The sequence below is a fragment of the Ursus arctos genome, unplaced genomic scaffold (assembly GCF_023065955.2).
Source record: "Ursus arctos isolate Adak ecotype North America unplaced genomic scaffold, UrsArc2.0 scaffold_32, whole genome shotgun sequence".
NCBI classification, from domain to species: Eukaryota; Metazoa; Chordata; class Mammalia; order Carnivora; family Ursidae; genus Ursus; species Ursus arctos.
Genome location: NW_026623008.1, coordinates 31,387,531 through 31,406,776, shown reverse-complemented (window position 1 = coordinate 31,406,776; position 19,246 = coordinate 31,387,531).

Here is a 19,246-nt window from a genome sequence, read left to right as displayed (position 1 = left end):
CTAATTTGGATACTACCCTTTGCCGACCGAGTTAAGTATAAATACTGCAGACTGGCTTTGACATCTTCCTTCCTAATGCAACAAACACATCTTGAGTCCTCCTCTGTGCCAAGTACCCAGCCAGGCACTGAGCACACAGTGAGAACAAAATAAACATGGGTCCTGCCCTTGTGGATTTACCAGTTTAAGAGGAGACAAACATAAAACCCACACAGGCATAGAGAGCCGATGATCACAGGCCCTCTCGGCAGTGGACGACACAGGTGTCCATCCACTCTTCTTGCGATGCTTCCTGTGCTTAGCTTCTGGGATACCACACTTGGCTGATTTTCCTCTGCATCCCTGGCCTCTCCCTCCCAGTCTCCTTTGCTGGCTCCTCCACCCCTGGCTAGCTTCTAATGATGGAGCACCCAGGGCCCTTGCTTGGGTCCCTCTTGCTTTCTGTCTCTCTCCCCCCGTGATCTCATTCACCCTCACGGTGTTAATTTCCGCGTACGTGCTCCCGACTCCCTAATTTGTATCTCCCGTGCGGAATTCCCCTCTGAGGATATAACCTCCCCCAGCCGAACCACCTTCATGCTTACCTCTCGCGAGTCATTTCATGCGCTCTCTCTTCTTCCAAGATTGTTTGGATACGTCCTTTACACTCCTCCTCATTTATAAACTCCTCGAGGGCAGGGATCCTTGGTCTGTTTCATGTTCGGTTTCCACAGTGTGTCTCACAGTAAGTGTTTAATATCTGATTATTGAATTTAATGTTTGAACTGAATTTCTGCTTTAGGGATCGCTGAGACACAGATGTAACAAAAGGGAATATTTTATTTCAAGAAATAATGCCTCACCCTTCTGTGTTTCCAAATGAATAACCTCAGATGAGAGAACACAGTTCCATACATTGGCATGAGGTGAATACTTAAATTCAAAAATGCTAAATCGAGCCAGTATCATCCCTTGTGGTCGCAGGAACTGCCGCAAAGGTTTTATAAATTGCTTGCATTCCCGCACCCCATCTGGCAATGCTGGGATCTTACGGCCACGGATGACTAACTCTTCACAATAATCCCCAGTTGAATCTACTCCCTGCTTCAAAATGAGAAGGTAAAAGAAAACAGCAAGAGCTTGCCCCAAATTCTCCCACCCAACCAGAGCAGAGATTCAACCACATAATGCTGACTCCTCAATTTAGCAGTCAGGCCCAAAGAGGAGGTCACAGAGGAAGACCCCCCCACCCCACCCCAGGCACCTGGGTGGCTCAGTGAGTTAAGCATCTGGCTCGATTTTGGCTCAGGTCATGATCGCAGGGTTGTGAGATCGAGTCCCGCATCAGGCTGTGTGCTGAGCGTGGAGCCTGCTTAAGATTCTCTCTCTCCCTCTAGAGCCATCTGTCCCCCCTCTAAAAAAAAAAGAGAGAGAGAAAGACAGAGGAAGACCCCCTGCATTGCAGAAAGGTGTCTCTCCAGCAGCTCTAACAATAGCATGCGGCACCTGCCCCCTAATGCACCATCTGAATTTTGACCCTGTTTTTCCCCAGCCTCTCCCAGGGCCTCTTCCACCCGTCAAAAGCAGCTCAGACTTAGACACCTTAGAAGAACAGAGGACCGATGGAAACTGAGCTTTGTCTAGAGAAAAGCTAAGAACCTTTTCATACTCGATGCTTTGCACAAGTGAGTCATGGGTCCCCGATGGCCACACAGGGGGGCCCTGATTATGGGACACAGTCCCCGCTCCTTCGTGTGTGCACAGAGAGGTGGATATTTCTCGGCTTGGCTATTTCTCGGCTTGGGTTCCTTAAAGAAAATTTGCCTGTGGCCTTCACACGCTTGAAACCGAGGATTTAGTCTCTCAAAATAAGAGGAAAATTATCTGGATTACATCTTTTCCGCAAAACAAACATTTTTCAATGGCCGTAGCTGCTTTTTTTTTTTTTTTTTTTTTTTTTTTGCCATCGTATTTTAAAGTCTTCTTTTTCTGGGAGTCTCCCTTCCCCATCACACTTCCCTGGATAAACACGTACTTATTAACAAGAGGTTCTTCCCTGGATCAACACAAATGGACTAACAAGGGGTGGGTAGGATTTCCACTGGGAGTTTGGGGTGTTGTCCAGCTGGGTCCCCAACCGCGTGGGAAGCCAAGGCAAACACAACAGATGGTGAGTAGAAGCAGCATGTCCCTCCCTGGCAAGCTGCAGCTGTGACCCTCCACTCAGCCTCTGGGTCACCAATCTGGAACTTGAGGTGGCACTTTTAAAAATAAAGTATTCTGGCAGCGAGAGATCATTATCAGCTGAGTCTTGCAAAAATCCTCTTTCCCTGTGCGCTTCGAGTCGGTCTTCTTGGCATGTGCCATTCCCTATGCATCTTTTGTTATCCTACATCCCTGATTTCTCACCACAGCCCGGACACTGCTGTCGGCTTGGATTGATACTGTGCGCCCTGTCAGCCCCCGTGATGTCACTTGTAATGCTAGAGCCATTTGATAGATGCAGGTCATTCGTCACGTGGAGCAGCCCTGCTGTGCCCTCCTTTGGTAACCGCGAGTTCACGTGGTCGCTGCTCAGTCACGCCCGTGTGCAAACTCTCAGACTGCTTGGCAATTAAAGCCCTGCCAGCTGGATAGCTTTTTTTCTACTCCATAATCTTTGCTTTTACTCATACTAAGCATTCATCACGCAGCTCCGTGTTCACCGTGCTGTCCCTGGTCACCTCCACGATTGTGTGTAATAGCAGCCACGTTCCAAACCGGCTCTCACCCAGCAGTGCCACGGCGATCATGGAAGCACCACCCCTAACTGTGATCGGCCAGGTCAGTGTGATCAACAATATGGCATTTACCTCCGTCTTTGCCCCTCTACCCATCGCCACTTCCCACCAAAGACTCACCACAAACCCCCAGTAACCAACCAGAAAGTCAGAGCTGCAAGGGGACAGTGGCAGGTGCAGGGCGAGGGTCCTGGGACATGATGAGGGCACCGGGTTATGGCGACCCAAGCTGCCGTACCATCATCCACCCACTCAAATACTAAATTTCCCACTTCGCTGGTGTGGGAAGACTCTTGTTCTATCCCCCAAAGCCCCCTCAGGGCCACTTCTTTGTATCTACACGGCTTCCTTCCCCAGAGCCCCCGAGAATGGGGCCACGTTCCTCGTCCATTGTCTCTTCAGTGAGCTCTGTCTCTTTAGAGCTGAGGCCATGTCTTAGCCATTCTTTCAGGCTCATTTCTTCCTTTCCTCCCAACCTGTGATAAAACTAAGCAAAGTAAGTGTGTTAGCTCAGAGCTCAAGAACTGGGCTGTGCCTTTGCAACGGTGTCTGGGCTGGAAGTCCAACTGGAAGAAGCAAGGAGGTTGCAGCTGCTACTGAGGGCTGTGGAAGCCAGTGGCATGGAGGGCCTAACTGTATGGGCAGCTGGGCCCAGACCCCTCTCCCAAGGAAAAGCAAGGGAGGCCTCTCCATCTTGGCATTAGCCCTCCTCTGGCAGCTTAGCCTCAACCCAGAGGATGAGGTCATCTCGCTCTCTCTCACTGGAGGTAGAATAGGAAGGGTCTCACTCCCCTTCTCTCCCTTGCATCGAAAGGTAAGGGGCTTTATTTGCTTCCCTGTGGGAGATGAAGCAGGGAATTTCCCTAGGGTGGGAAGTTCCCTAGGGTTCTGGGAGGGTCCAGTTATGTCACCACTCTCTGCTCTAGGGGACAACTGGTAGGTTGGCAGATATATGATCTGTATGATAAGATCTTAATTCCACGGCTATATAGTTCCAGAACCACAGAGTTTGAGCCCCCTGTAAGCACTGAAATAACTACATTCTACTTTTCCATATGTTTCCTTCACCAAAGGAATAAAAAATGCTTTTATCTTCTCCCTATCCCTGCCCCGTCCCCCAGCCCTACTCCCAGCCAAGATCCTCGGGAAAATATTTTTCTCCATTTTAGAGGAGAAAAGCAGGGAATGCTTTTTCTTATGTGCAGAGAAATACTAAAAAGGAGGAGGGGCTTCAATCCAGCTTGTTTTAAACTAATAGCCTCTCTGCTCCCAGTCCAAGTTTTTCCATCTTTTTCCTCTTTTGGGGAATATTGCTGAATGGAAGGACAAAACTACCATTGTTTCGTTTTGTTTTTTTATAAAGAGACTTTTTATCAACAAAGGCATAAGATTAGTCTCTTATCAGCATGAAAGCCTCTGTTCTGGCCTCTCCGTGTCCTACCTAAGGACCACCAGCCACCCCCCACCCACCCAGTTCTTCCAGCAAGCAGGGGAAACCAAAGAGGATTTCCAGAGGCAGCAAGGACTTTACATTCCGCCCACAGCTCTCTTTGTGTGGTGGCAAATCTCCACTGTGAAATCATCAATTCCAGGAAAACAGAAGGTAATTCATGCCTTCCAAACACAGGTGGCCACTTCAGGGCACTGAACATATTTTCACTCTTAAAGGCAGGGCTCCTTGGATGGCTATGGTCTGCTGTGAGCCTAGGAATTTCAGGGCAAAAACAAGGAAGGGAGGGTGGGCGGGAAGAATAAGAGAACACAAAGTTGGACTACAGCAAGAACCTACTACTCTCTGGGTCTGGTGTGCTCCAGGCTGCATCCTCTCTCTGTCTCTCTCTCTCTCTGTCTCTCTCTCTCTGTCTCTCTCTGTCTCTCTCTCTCTCTCTCTCTCTCTCTCTCTCTCACACACACACACACACACATACACACACACACAGAGTGATGTGTTGTCCAATTTAAGGAATCACCGAGAGTGGGCTCCCCTGGCTGAATTCTGCCTCTTGGAAGGGAGTCGGGTAGACCAGAATCTGGATCTCGAAGGTCAAGCCGGGATTACGAGGAGGAACAAGAACCACAGGCTTAACCCATTTCAATCAGCATAGGACCTGGAAGGACAAGGAACATAGTGTCCAGCAAAGATTTACTAAGCACCCAGTAAGTGCCCAGCACTGCTGTGGGTGCTCAGAGGAACAGGGAGATGGCTGACGCTGACCTAAGCATGTCCTCGTGGCCTCTGATTCATAGGAGGCCAGTGGCAAGCAATCACCATGGAAGAGAGCTGTTGAGGGTCTATGCTGGTCCTGGAGACACGGCACGGAGAAGACTGGCAGACCCTCCTGTCACAAGCTTTGCCTTGTTCCCTGAAGACCACACTGTAATAATCCTCGACCACATACAAAGTTTATTCTTTGACTAAATGATTCTCTTACACAATGGGTTTCCATCCTGGCTGCACATCAGAATTGCCTAGGGAGCTTTTCAAAATCCTGGTGCCCAGACCCCACCCCAGATCAATTAAATCAGACTCTCTGGGGGTAGCACCTAGGCTTCAGTATTTTTTAAGCCACCCCCAGTGATCCCAATGTGCGGCCAAGATTGAGAACCACTGCATGGAAATAATTGTCCTAATTACTTCTCCAGCTTTTCCCTGCCTCTCCATTCCTTGCACCCAAGCTGTTATATTCTCTTTTACTTTTAGTTTGTTCAACTTTGTCCTTTCAGTAGATAATTCTATAATACTCCATTAAACTTTTTTTCATGCTTTAACTCTGCTTTCTCCCATTTAATTTTCATTGCCCGCTCCACTTACTCCAGCTTCCCATTATGTCTGCTTTGTGTTCTCTTTAGTCCAGCATCAACATTTACAGGGCGCTTGATATGGGCAGTAGGCACTTAGCTGCTTATACTAAAAATTAAATCCAACGCAATACTATTTTCTATTAAATTCTGTGCTGCCGTTATGGGCTCTTGTCCTATGGAAGATGGGCACAGTGGCAAAGTCTATCTCCCTTCCTAGAAGCAGCTCCCTTAGGGGCGCCTGGGTGGCACAGTCATTAAGCCTCTGCCTTCGGCTCAGGGCATGATCCCGGCATTCTGGGACCGAGCCCCACATCAGGCTCCTCCGCTGGGAGCCTGCTTCTTCCTCTCCCACTCCCCCTGCTTGTGTTCCTTCTCTCGCTGGCTGTCTCTCTCTGTCAAATAAATAAATAAAATCTTTAAAAAAAAGAAAAAAGAAAAGAAGCAGCTCCCTTGGTTTATAAATAAAAGATCCAAAATAAATCTATTGCCACAAAAAACAAAAGGAGCATCCACAAATAGGGGAGAAAGAAGGATTCAAAGCTGTCCAAAGCTAAATAACATCTCCCCTGCTGGAAGCTTGGTCTCACTCTCTCGGAGGGAGATGCCGCCATTTGCAGCAGAAAGAAAAAGTCCCTCCGTGGTCTGAACAGCTGGTGAGGCTGTTCTCTGGGGACAGGATGTCTGTTGATTCAGGTTCATTTTCTCATTGTCCCCAGGCAAGCGCAAGAGCACACAGGAGTGTCGCTGGGCCACTTGGGGCTGAGATGATGAAGAAAGGGCCAGGAGATGGTTCTGGAAGCTGAGGACTTCAGTCTTCAGGGGAAGCCATGCAGTGGATCTGCCCGCTTCTCCTCCTGCTGCCCAGGTGCAAGAGTGGCCGTGGAGCCTCAAAATAGTAGGCCTGCAACTCCCTGAGCAGGGTGAGCCCCAGAAAGCCTGAAACATCGCCACCCCCGCAGAGCCCAGCCCAGCCCTGAGCACACCAGAGAAGCCGATGGATGTTTGCCCAATAATTGGGTGAATAAATAAATGGCTCCCTGATGAAATTACTCCTGGAAGAGTTTGTGGAAGGACTGAAATTGGAAGGTGGGTCTGTAATCCCACGCTGGTACCTTAGTCTCTTGATATTCTGATATGGTTCCTCAATTTCTTCTATCTTCCTTTTTCCTTGATTTTGTTTTTCAGGAGCCAAGCCAGATGCCTTGTCGAAGTAACAAGAGATGTTTGTTTCTTTCAGATGAAGCAAAATTTTGCAATGTGAAATCACGGGGTAAAAATGAATAATTACACTATCTGCTGATGTAAGAGGAACCAAGATGGTGTCCTGAACTTTGTATACCAACAAGGAGAATTCTGTGGCCCTGATCTCCAGAGCGACTTTACTGATAGATTCCAGTTCTCCCTGAAGATTCTTGAAGCCCCAGTAAGAGAGGAGGGGACGGATTATTTTGCTGCCCTCCCCACGGTACTGCCCCTCTGCCTCCTGATGGTTCACAAACCAAAACTTGCCCCTCCGGCCTTCCACACTGGCCAGCTGACCCCCAATGCAGGTCTAACCGTAGATCAGTCACAAGGTGTATTCATATCCATTATTTCATGGCCACATGAGGCAGTATTATCCCCAATTTTTTATCCAGAAAACCAAGGCCTGGAGAAGTTAAGTGACTTGCAAGTAAGTTGTGGTGTCAGATGCAAACCCAGATCTTCCAAGCCTAAATCCAGTGGTCTCTCCATGACCGTACAGCTGCCTCTTGAGAACTAGAGCAGGCAGTGAAGAAAGAGGATCCCCAAGTTCCACGAGCCTGTCCAGCCCAGTCTTATAGAGCATATTCTGCCTGAATCTTGCCTGAGCAGGGGAGGGGTACCCAGCTGCCTGGTTTCCACAGTCTGTGCAAATTCAAAGAAATGGATTATAAGCTCAAGGAACCTGCTTGAAGAACAGGAGAAGCAGCTCTGCTTGAGGTTATGGGGATGTGAAGGTTGACACTTGGATTCAAAGGCTTGCGAAGGTCCCTACCACCCTCAAATCTTTCATTCTTCCTTCTTTCTCAATGAGACCAATAGACACATCTTCCTCCATTGCCGTGTGATCCATCAATTGGTTTGTCTGGGACTCACAAGCAGCACCCTGGCCCTGAACATGAACTGTTAATGACCTCAGCCTTGTAGCCATCTTACACTACTAGGGAAGCAGGAAGTGCCCGTGGCAGTTTACATGTCAGGTCATCAGTGTCTTTCTCAACCCTCCCCTATCTGGCAAGGCTGAAGGGAGCAGGCCTGTCTTTAGAGCCACAACCCGAAGATCTGGGGTCCTTCCTGTGGCTGCCATGTTGGGAATGAGCTCCTCATTGGTCTTCCTTTGCTCTCCTTGTATGTTGTAGACAGCAGCTCACTTTCAGGTCAGACATCTGTGGGCAGAAGAAATCATTTCACTTCAACTAGAATTTTTGAGAACCAGAATGGGCTCAACAGGTGCTTTGGAGAGATTACACAGGAGATCAAGACAGACCAATTAACAAGTGCGAGGCAGCACTCATACATCATAAGGCATTATAGACAATGCCAACTTCAAAATTTCTACAAATGAGGGGCTGAAAGGTGGCTGTCTGGTTGGAAGATGCCTCAGGAACTTGCCTTGAGGCTGTATTTTCAGAGCACCTAAGATCGAGAAAGATGTTAAAGAACAAAAGACTGGTGGAGATTATGGGGGCCCCCCAAGCACTCTTGCCTCTCCTACTAACAGTTCAAGTCTCAGGTATCTTAATTTTTATTTTTATTTCTCTTTTTTTTCCCCATCATGATTAGTGATGAAGGAACAGACAACCCCCAGGGTCCACAAAGCTATGGCCTAATTGGTGGCCTTGCTACAGAAAGAATGACTGAGCACGGGCTGCACAGAGCCTGAGAAAGGTGGCGTCCATGGACCGGCCTCTGGCACATTTTCCACCTTCCACCTGGGCACCCCATAATATGCTGTATTTGTGTTCAAGTGCCAGCGTATTGCTGCCCTGCACCCAGGCCTGGCTGTCCCGCCTGGGTCTGGCCCACGCTCCATGCCAACCTTCCACCAGAGCATCACCTCTTTCCTGCCCCTACTGTCTTCTGCCTCAGGCTCTGATTTATTATTCATACAGACTCTCCTAGCCAGGCCCAGAGGAAGGTTGCTTTTGTCCATTAACAGTAAACTTAAAATTACTCCTAAACTGTAGCAGATATAAATCACAGTCATAAACATAAGCACATTCTGGGGATTTTTCAGAACGACTTCCTGCATGATTTGGGATAGTTCTACAATAATTACCTAGGAAGATAGGCTTATTTGAGCCCTGCTAACTGTTCTTTCGATATTAATGCAGCTTTAAGCCCATAGCTTTTTTTTTTTAAACATGTCCTTATTTCTTATTTTGAATGTTTTTTCCCTACAAATACCCTATCCCTGATGTATCAGGCAGAGTCCTAGTAGGAGACAGAGGGTACTCTTGAAGGCATGATTAGAAAAAAAAAAATCTAACAGAAGAGACACTTACAAGATGTGGGCAGGTGTTATGGATGGCATTGTATCTCTCAAAAAAAGATACGTTGAAGTCCTAACCCCCAGTACCCAGAAAGTGATCTCATTTGGAAATAGGATCATTGCAATAATTGGTCAAGATTGGTGTAATTAGTTAAGATAAGGTCATACCGGAGTAAAGCGAGCCCCCTAATCCAATATGACTAATGTCTTTGTAAGAAGACAGCTATGGGAAGACAGAGACAGAGAGACACCACTATGCGACCACAAAGGCAGAGTCTGGAGTTGTGCAGTTGTGAGCCAAGCTAAGGAACACCAGAGATGCCAGCAAACCCCCAGAAGCTAAGGAGAGTCAGGAAGGATGACCTTACAAGTCTCAGAGGGAGCATGGCCCCTGCTGACACCTTGATTTCAGAACTCAAGCCTCCAGAACTATGAGACAATAAATTTCTCTTGTTTTGAGCCATCCCGTTGGTGGTGCTTTGTTAAGACAGTCATAGAAACTAATACAGCTGGGTTATGGGAAACCAAAAAAACATGATGAATCACCTTGGGTCTGGCAACAGAGAAGCCACTACCACCCTAGGGCCAAAGCATGGAGCAGAGAAGCCTTTCCCGGGACCTGCAGCTGTAGGAGAGCAGCTGAGAGGAGCTCTGGCCTCCTGTAGAGGGAGGCAGGCACTGCCAACCCACAGCCTGACAGGAAGGGATCTGGGGTGATACCGCTCTGCCTCTCTCTCCTCCTTCTCTCCAAACTCCTGATGGTGCCTCCCATTGGTCAGACTAAATGGGATGCCAGAGAGCAAAGGAACCAAGTGGATGTTGTCCGTTCAGGTCAGCCTCTTCAAGGATGAGGTGGAGTAGATCCAGAGGGACAGACCTTATCTAGCAAGCCGGGGTAACTTCTGCTTTTGAATCTCAGCTGCAAAGTCACTTCTTCAGGGAAGCCTTCTGTGATATCTTGACCAAGTCCTGGCCTCTGTAACGTGCTCTCATAATCCCTCTGCTTCCCTTTCATTATTCTTTTGCTTCTACAGAGTGCTAATCACAGCTGCAGTGAAGGAATTTATTACACAAATCATTAAGTGATGATCAGCTCCCATGCTAGAATGTAAACTCCAGGAGAGAAGAACCATATCCGCCAATCATCAGTGAATCCCCAGAGTCGGGGGGGTGCATAGTAAAAATGACTGATTTCTAGGACGTGCCAAGAGCTAGGCAACCTGATATAAAAAAGATCAAGTATGGTAGTCCAGAGACTTCCTTGGCAACTATCAAGGAACTGAAGAGAATGGGCACCTAGAGGTAGGTAGTGATGGTTCCATGTGTAATTCCAAAGCACGTGACCAGCTTGAGTACCTGGTAATGGTCCTCTGGGAATGCCTTGTAAGACGGGCTGTTGGGTAATGAGATGAGGCTAGGATAAGGAGAGCAATTACCATGAGGTCACGCCAACCTGAGCTTTTCCTTCTACCAGAATTTCCTCAGGCCAGTCTGGTTCCAGTCACATTGGAAAACAGAAAGCTTAGGTGGGCCTCTCCTCTACTAGCATGAGAATGTATGTCCCGGACCCCCTCCTCAGACGCTGGATGCCACCTTTGCTCTTACCTCTTAGCATACCGAGTGACCTCTTCCCACCTTTGGCTGCACCTCTAGTTTCCATGATTAATTTACCTGTTTTATTTCAAAATTTCATAGATTACTGGTCTTGAAATTTTAAAGTGTAGGTCCCAAGAACTCAAACACTCCTCTCCCATGAAGTACGTATAAATGTAGGCTGTCATAAACTAGGATGGAGTGGTGGTTTTTAAGTTTTTTATAATATTTTGCTTCGTGTAATTCAACTTAGGTGACCTAAGAACCTTTCAGAAAAGAAGATAGATGAGCTCAATAAAGATCGGGGAAACTCTGGCTCAAATGTGGAGACTGTGCTTCATCGGACTGCTCTTTTACACTTGGGTGAATCACCCTTATCCAACTTTGCGTGCAGGGAGTTTGCAGTAAACACAGCGGTCGTTGCAACACCCGCAGTCGTTGTGCGCATCCCTACTGATGTGCTCAGTTTTTGGTTCTTTTGATTATGGCTGTAAATGTCAATAATTCTTCTTGGTGTTAACTGTTAACATCACCACAGAGCAGACAACATGTACATCTAACAGGAAAATGGAGAAACAACCACAAACTGAACTTATAAGGCAGGAAGCAGAAACCCTGTTATCAATCCTATAAGCGGCCTTCACCTCCTCTCAGTTATCTGGACCACATCATGGATCTTGAAAGTGGCCCTGCCAGCCCGTGAACAGGCAACCGGCTCTGCGAGCCTCCTGTGATTGGCAAAGTCCCTCCTGGGGACCAGGGCAGCTGCCCACGGGGGCTGGTTTCATCAGGCACAAATGCATCCTGGAGTGTTGACTCGGAGGAAGGACGAGGCAGAGCATGAGCTGGGAGCAGAGCTGTCCCTGAGGGGAGCCATGCGGAGGGCATGCTCCCTCATCTGTCTCAGCCTCTTCTGGACAGGTGAGGCAGATCCCGGAACTTCAACAGAGCAAAACTCAGCAACGACAAGGCATGGAGGTTGCCAGGCCCTCACACTCAAGGTCAGTGTCCCTTCCACAGGGATCTCAGCCTCCATCTTCAAGGAGCCCCTCTCCTGTCTTTTCTCTCAAGAGTCACGTCCACTCTTATGTTGGTGTAAGACCTAGTAGTGACTGCGTGTCTGGGGGCAGAGGGAACTGCCACCCTGCAGGGCTCCATGGAAGGAGAAAGAATCACTGACTACCACATCAACTGGCACAGGAAGACCTAGCGCGGCACAATGACTTTCAGATGTGGAGAAGGACCACCTATAGCCCTGTTTTCAGGACAGGTTCCAAAGTCAAATTGATGGTTCAAACAATCAGGCTCTACTTGAGACCCCTGAGGCCTCAGAGAGAGTAGAAAGCTCTTACTACTGTGCCGATGACCCCACTTTGCTTCAGGTCCACTTCTGAGCCGCTCAAAACCATGGAGATGTATGTAGAATGGCAGTTCCAACAAGACTGTGATCGCCTCTTGAATAAATCATTTAAGAAATGGGGGCCAGAGGGGCACCTGGGTGGCTCAGTCCTTAAGTGTCTGCCTTCGGCTCAGGGCTTGATCCAGGAGTCCTGGGATTGAGCCCCACATCAGGCCCCTCCACTAGGACCCTGCTTCTTCCTCTCCCACTCCCCCTGCTTGTGTTCCCTTTCTCGCTGGCTGTCTCTCTGTCAAATAAATAAATAAAAATAGAAAGAAAAAGAAAGAAAGAAAGAAAGAAAGAAAGAAAGAAAGAAAGAAAGAAAGAAAGAAAGAGAGAGAGAGAAAGAGAGAGGGAGGGAGGGAGGGAGGGAGGGAGGGAGGGAGGGAGGAAGGAAGGAAGGAAGGAAGGAAGGAAGGAAGGAAGGAAGGAAGAAATGGGGGCCAGAGAAGGCTAGCTTTCCTTGCCTTTCTTTCAGGTCAGTCACTCTTGGCCTGCCCGTGTACATCTGCGGTGTTCAGACAGACCACTTCCAGCGGGGTGTGGCCGGGGGTGGCATGCAGGAGAGAGGAGAAACAAAGCCAAAGTCAGGAACTGTAGCATTCCCTGTACACTCTTCTTTTTTTTTTAAGATTTATTTATTTATTAGAGAGAGAGAGTGTGTGTGAACATGGCAAGAGGGGCAGAGGGAGAGGGAGAAGGAGAGAAGCGGACTCCCTGCTAAGCATGGAGCCTGACCCTGTGCTGGATCCCAGGACCCTGGAAATCATGACCTGAGCTGAAATCAAGTCACACACTTAACCAGCTGAGCCACCCAGAGCGTCCCTCACTGTACTCTTAATGGGTTTTTCTGAGCTTCATAAAAGATTTGGCCACACACCCAAAATGCTTAGGGCTTGGCACTTTCCAAAGTACAATAATGGGTCATGTCCATTTTCTCCCTAACCAGATTCACCAGAAATCTAGCTGCTACAGGAGGAGCCTGGGAAGTTGGGAAGACCCCTCCCTTCCTCCAGCATCGACAGCTTACAATTGTAGTCATCTTGCCCGACGTGAAGGACAAGACACCCTCTCTAACATCTACATTGTTTTCATGATTACCCACTGGATACGTCGTTTGCCCTCCCTTCCATCTCTATGTCTTCACTTCCTCTTCTAATCAAAGATACTGCCCTCCACAGAATTACAAAGAGGCTGACAAGTGTTTGCTAGTCATACACCTTCAGTTCCAGTCAGGGCTTCTCACTGTTCCACCAAGGGTCTTCCCAATCCCCCCATCTCTCATGATTCTGCCTGAAATATATATATATATGTATGTATGTGTGTGTGTGTATATATATATATAGAGAGAGAGAGAGAGAAAGAGAGAGAGAGAGAGAGAGAGAGACATACTTAGATACATATAAGCCCATATTTATGTATATAAAATGTACACACACTATGTATAGTGATAAACTATAATCATTCTGTGTATTTTAGCCATGACTCTCCGTGAGCTCTCATCATTTATCTCCCCAAACACCTACATTCCAACCCCTTAGGGAAACTCTCCTTTTTACTCTCCACCCCACACCCACTCCTTCTGTCCTAATGTCCTGATTTCAACACAGGCCTGGGCCTGGCGTCCACCTCTCTGCCCACCCTGTTGGGTTGTCTCTTTGGCTGAACTGTTGGCAAGGCTCTGGGTATCGACTCTGCCCTTAGATAAAATCAAGTTCCTGGATCCCCATCTAGATAGGGCACCCTGAGCCCCACATTCTGGGAAAGGAGTTTGCACCCAACCTTCCTAGCATGCATCCGAGTCACCACACAGGCCCTGTCACAACTCATTAGCCCACTGCCTGCTCCTCATATCCAGTTATTCTTGTTTGAATGAACGGTGGGCGGGAAGGTGGAGTGTATCTCCAAGACTAAAGGATACAATTCTTCCCCCAGTTTGAAATCATGACTTTGGAAAAGAACGACATTTGGAAGCTAGTAACAGAGCTGGTGTCAAAGTTTTGGAAACATGCTTTCAAAGGCCTGCAGGATGGATTTCCAGGAAAAGACCCAGTGGGCCTTCCTGATAGACATTGGGAAGACTGTCTTGGAGGAGGAGAAAACTACATGGACAAATCCATAAAGCTGCAGGTTAGCTGTACTAACAGCCAACATCTGTTGAGTACTTACTGTACCTCGGGTACTTCTGAGTACTTGACATGTGTTATGATGTAATCCTCTCAACAACCCTATGATGCATTTTCTATTATTACCCCCATTGTACAAATGAGGATGGAAAAGCTAAAACACTTGCCCAAAGTACCACATCTAGTAAGGGAGGGGGACAGGTTTCTGATTCTGGAGTCTTCTCGAGGACACAGTCTGTGACCCAGGGCAGGGCGGGTACCACAGAGGGGGCAGTGTCCAGGATGTGTCAGAAATAAGGAACAACAGGGGCTGTGCCCTCATCACTAGACCTATTCAAACTGATGATCTGTGACCATCTGTCAAGAAACTGGGACAATGCAGCCGTCATCCCACATGACTTCTCCAACATTTTCTAACTCGGAGATTTTGTGATCCTGAAGTAAGCTTCACACTGTCTTCTAAAATCTTCTGTATCTCTTCATCTTTGAAATGGGGATAGCGAGTTCCAACTTCACTGTGTTGTAAAAAGCTAATGATAGCAAATAAAGTTTCCTACACATAACTACTCAGTAGCTGTTACGTATCATAAGAGCAAATGATCAAACGGGATCATCCGGGAGAAAGCAAATTCGATTACTGAGGGCCGACAACATGCAGCCACTTTGCGAGTGTGGACTCACTTAATCCTTCTGCCAATCTTGTGAGGTCATGACTGTCAGTTGTGTTTTACAGTTAGGGATACTGAGCCTCAGAGAGCCCCGGTGACTGACCTAAGGTCACAGAAGCAGAGCCAGGATCCAGGTCTGAGCTGAAGGCTGACAGTGCTGGCACTGGCCTAGGGGCTGGGGGATCTACTGACAAAATGCATCACCTATAACAATATCTGAGTTAAAGAATGACTGGGAACAAGTGTGTGATGTCCAGTCATCTGATGCTACAGACATCGTCTCTGACTCCTTGTCCAGTCCCCAGAGGGGGGGGTAGGGGCGGGGTGTCTAATTCCTTACCCCTCCCATCTCTTCCTCCCTTGCTTCAAAGCACCAGTTGCAATTTCAGCTTCCAGGCTATTCTCCTGAGATACCTCACCCCCCTGGCTAAAGGAGAAAACAGCCCCCTGCCATTTACGCTCCCGAGCCCCAGCCCTAGGTCGGCAGCTTTTCTCCCAGGCCACAACACAGGAAACGGACGCACATATTTATTCCTCCCCTCTGATGTTTGTCAAACGTAACATCTTGTTGGACTCCCTTAGGGTTTTGGGGGTGCTAACGTACTCACTACCTTCTTCCCATCTCAGGGGACTGCCTGGAATGGCAGCTAACATGAAGAGAACTTGAGAAATTCTCTCGAGTGGGTCTCTGGCAGAGCCACAGGACGGCTAACTTTACCATCCATAGATATCTTTACTGCGCAGCAAAGTACCTGAGTTTGTCTCTTCCATTTTTATTGACTTATTACCCCTCATACAAAGAGAGCAAAAGGGCTCAAGATCTGTCATTTCTGGTTCTCTGCATTCAAAATGAGCAAACTGACACCAGAAAGCCCTTCAGTGAATTAAGGCTTTAGGTAGGGTCTTCACCTGCTGTGGCGTCTCAGGCAGGAAGTGCTGGCTGGTGACTCTTCCTCTTCCGAGCTAACAAAGTGAAGAGACTCCAGACTCCAGGCTTCTTTCCTACTCTTCCTTTCAACGTATTGCCCCCAAATATGAGTGGAAGTGGGAGGATTAGACACCTGTAATTTTGTTTGTCAGGGCACATACGTTCATTCCTCCAGCAAAGACCACCTCTCTTCTCTGCGTACGTGTTCTCCACAGCATTTATCACCATTTGAGGGGCTGTGTATTGTACTTGCTTATTTATTTCTTATCTTGCTCTCCACTGGAATAGAAGCTCCGTGGTGGTGGGGATGTTGTCTGTTTTGTTCAATGCCTTCACTCCAGCCCTTAGAGTAAGTCTGGCACAGAACAGGTCCTCCATAAATGCAGAGTGAGTGAGTGAGTGAGTGAGTGAGTGAATGTACGTACCTGCGCCATGCTGGATGCTAGGGGTACAGTCGTGCCCAGGCCTGCTGCTCACTCTGCTTCCCGACATGCTTTCTCCAAGCCTCGTCTGTCCACCAACAAAGTGCTATAACCTTTGTAACAAGATTTTCTGAGGGGTTGATAACAGAGTCCTCTGGAACTCCAAATAACTTAGTTTTGGAGAGTAGACATTAAGGCTTCCCTGTTCTTTGAACATCCCCCGTGAGAGGGACAAAAGAGAGTGGATGGCAAGCTCTCTCCTTTGCCATCTTCCCCCCCCCTTTTAATCCTAAGGCTGCAGGCCTTGAGTCTTGAGTGGGTAAACACCGAACATTTCTACTTTATTTCACAAAGGAATTTTGTAAACTTTCTCTCCAAACAGACCTGCAGGGGCATGCCATTTTGTAATCAAAAGCCACAGTAACACATATTTCCAAACAAAAGAGCAATTCCTAACTCCCTGTCCTCCTACCTCCACCACAACCACTACCCACCAAATGATTTTGGTGTTCTTCAAGAATGCAGAATCCCCCAGGGGTCTTACCTTTTTAGCAATTCGCACATACACGAACACATACGTTGTGAATGGTAACTGCGTACGGTAGTGCGTATCGACTCCTGAAGGAATTCTCTGGATGCTCAGGGGCTCCCAAGGCACTAGTCAGCCGGGGCGAGCAGGTGCCACCCAGCATGGGGGACTCAATAGGAAAAGGATCTGGTGACAGGACAAAGGAAATCAACCCAAAACTCAATTGCTTTCACTAATTTCAATGACACGGCAGCTTCTCACACTCCGTGTTTAAAGAAGAAATCTAATAGCCAGAAGTGTTTTATTTACCTGCATCCATGTGGGAGAATAGGGAAGTTTAAGTTATCTTTTTCTGGCTTAAGGGCAAAGCCTCATGAGTATTTATAACTTTCAGAGAAAGAAATGTCAGTATAAATATATTATTAGGGCAACAAATTATTAAGAAGAAAGACCAATGCAAAGTCTAGAGTTTTGGAGACTGAAGTTGCTTTCATAGAACGTTGACGACATTCATCTGTTTCTTAAATAACAATTTATTAAGTGCCTACTATGTACCAAAGACTCATCTAGATACACTGGGAATACAGTACTCAGAAGCTCTTGAGTTTCTTTTAGTGAAAATAAACACAAAAGAAGAGAAGAGATATGTGAGGTGGTGGCAGTTGTCATGGAGAAGACTCACAGGAAGAGAGAATGGGTATTTCCAGGGGTCTGGCGGGGAGATAGCTACTTTAAATCAGGTGGTCGAGAAAGGTTGCAATGAGAAGCTCACATTGCAACAAAGGCCCCGGGGGGAGCCGGGAGAGTAATATTTAGAGTCTGAGTGTTTGCCAGACTTTTTGGCTAGAAATGATATTTTCATGTCCAGGTTTGTGACCCGTAATAGTACCAGCTTTTCTGTAGCCTGGGGGAATAAGCAATAGTCTTTCCTTCTTACTTGCTGAGAGCTCTCTCACTAACAGTTCAGACTTTCGTTTTTCAAGACCAAATGATGGAATTCCATTAAATAGCACAAAGTGGGGAGAAAGCAGTCCTGAAAAGGTCAAAACTTAGAACACTTAGAAAAGGAAAATGGCAGAACTGGGTTATTGGCGAATGGAATATGGGACATGGAATGTCGAACTGTTTGCCTTCTCTCCCTACTTATGTGACCACATTCTTCGGATTAATGAGTGTCTCCTCCCAAATGTAAAAGGAAAGTACCCAAATCCGATGATGGATTTCTCTTGATGGTACCCAAGAGGACCCTGTGCCAGCATCCCCAGGAGAGGATCTGTGGCCTTATCTACACTTGCAGATCGATGCGCCTTCCAAAAACAATCCCAATAGACAGAGAAGCTAAATAAAACATGTGTTCACCTCTGTGAGGTTCTTGGTTTTTCCTCATCTCCAGGAGGCCAGCCACAGGTAAACCTGGGGGATTTGAGGTAACTGTGCAGAAAGCTGGAGTGTCTTTACAATTTCCTGCAAAGCTTTAGGGACTCGCCCTCCGGGCTTCTGGGTGTGTTAGGACCACCAGGCTCAGGGTTGGCCCCGGAGTTGGTTTCCATTGTCACTCACCACCTGACAAAAGTGAGCAACGTTACTCAGAGGCGGTGAGAAGGGAAATCAGCACCCACGGGGACAGCACCAAGGAGACACAGCCCAAGTCTACGCTGTCAGAAGTTCTGTCACATCGAAGGCTCCTCACGCATAAAGACTTCAACTGTGTCTGCGTAGCACATATTATAATCATGAGGGATTGATAGAGGATTAACTGTCTAAGTCACCTAAAGAGAGGAAGATGGGGTTTTTTCCATGCACCGAGTTTATAAATAAGGACACAAAGAGCCACAAAGGGGCCAGCGTCACTGGCTCTATAAATTGAAATCAGAGCAGGGGCACAGCAATTAGATGCCTCTGTAGGAAGAATCAACTTGCCAATCTCTGAGTTCACAGCCAGTCCTTTCCATCAAGTGTTCACGTGCAGGATATCCTTCCTCCTCGGCCCCGTAGCCCCACCACTACCCCCACCCCCCTCCCCTGGCCCCGCAACACATACAGACTGGTAGAACAGTATGAAACTTGAACCACTTCCTGGATCAACCTCTTCAGTTGAAGAAGTAGAAACTGAGGAATGGAGAAATTAAGTGACTTTTCCACCGTCCCATAACCGGCTGAGTGCAGGTATCCCAAGTCCTGGTCAAGTACTCCTTCCACCACACTCTGAGCACTGGTTGCCACAGGAAAGCACCCTACCACCCCTGTATTCCCGGTCCACATCCCTGCTGTGCTATTCTCCCCTCCAGTCAGCTGGAAAACCTTTCTCCTTCCAGCCAAGGTGAGCCCTGTACAGTGTCCTTGCAGACGGAGGAGTAGGAAGTCTCCTCGCTGTTGTGGGAGTAAAGAACTCCTCAAAGAATTCCAAAGGCGTTGACTACAGTTCTACCTTTGCTTTCTACCCCTTTCTAAAGAAACTCCTTGAAATCTCAAATGCTGCCCTGGGTCCTTCTGCACCCCTACAGGT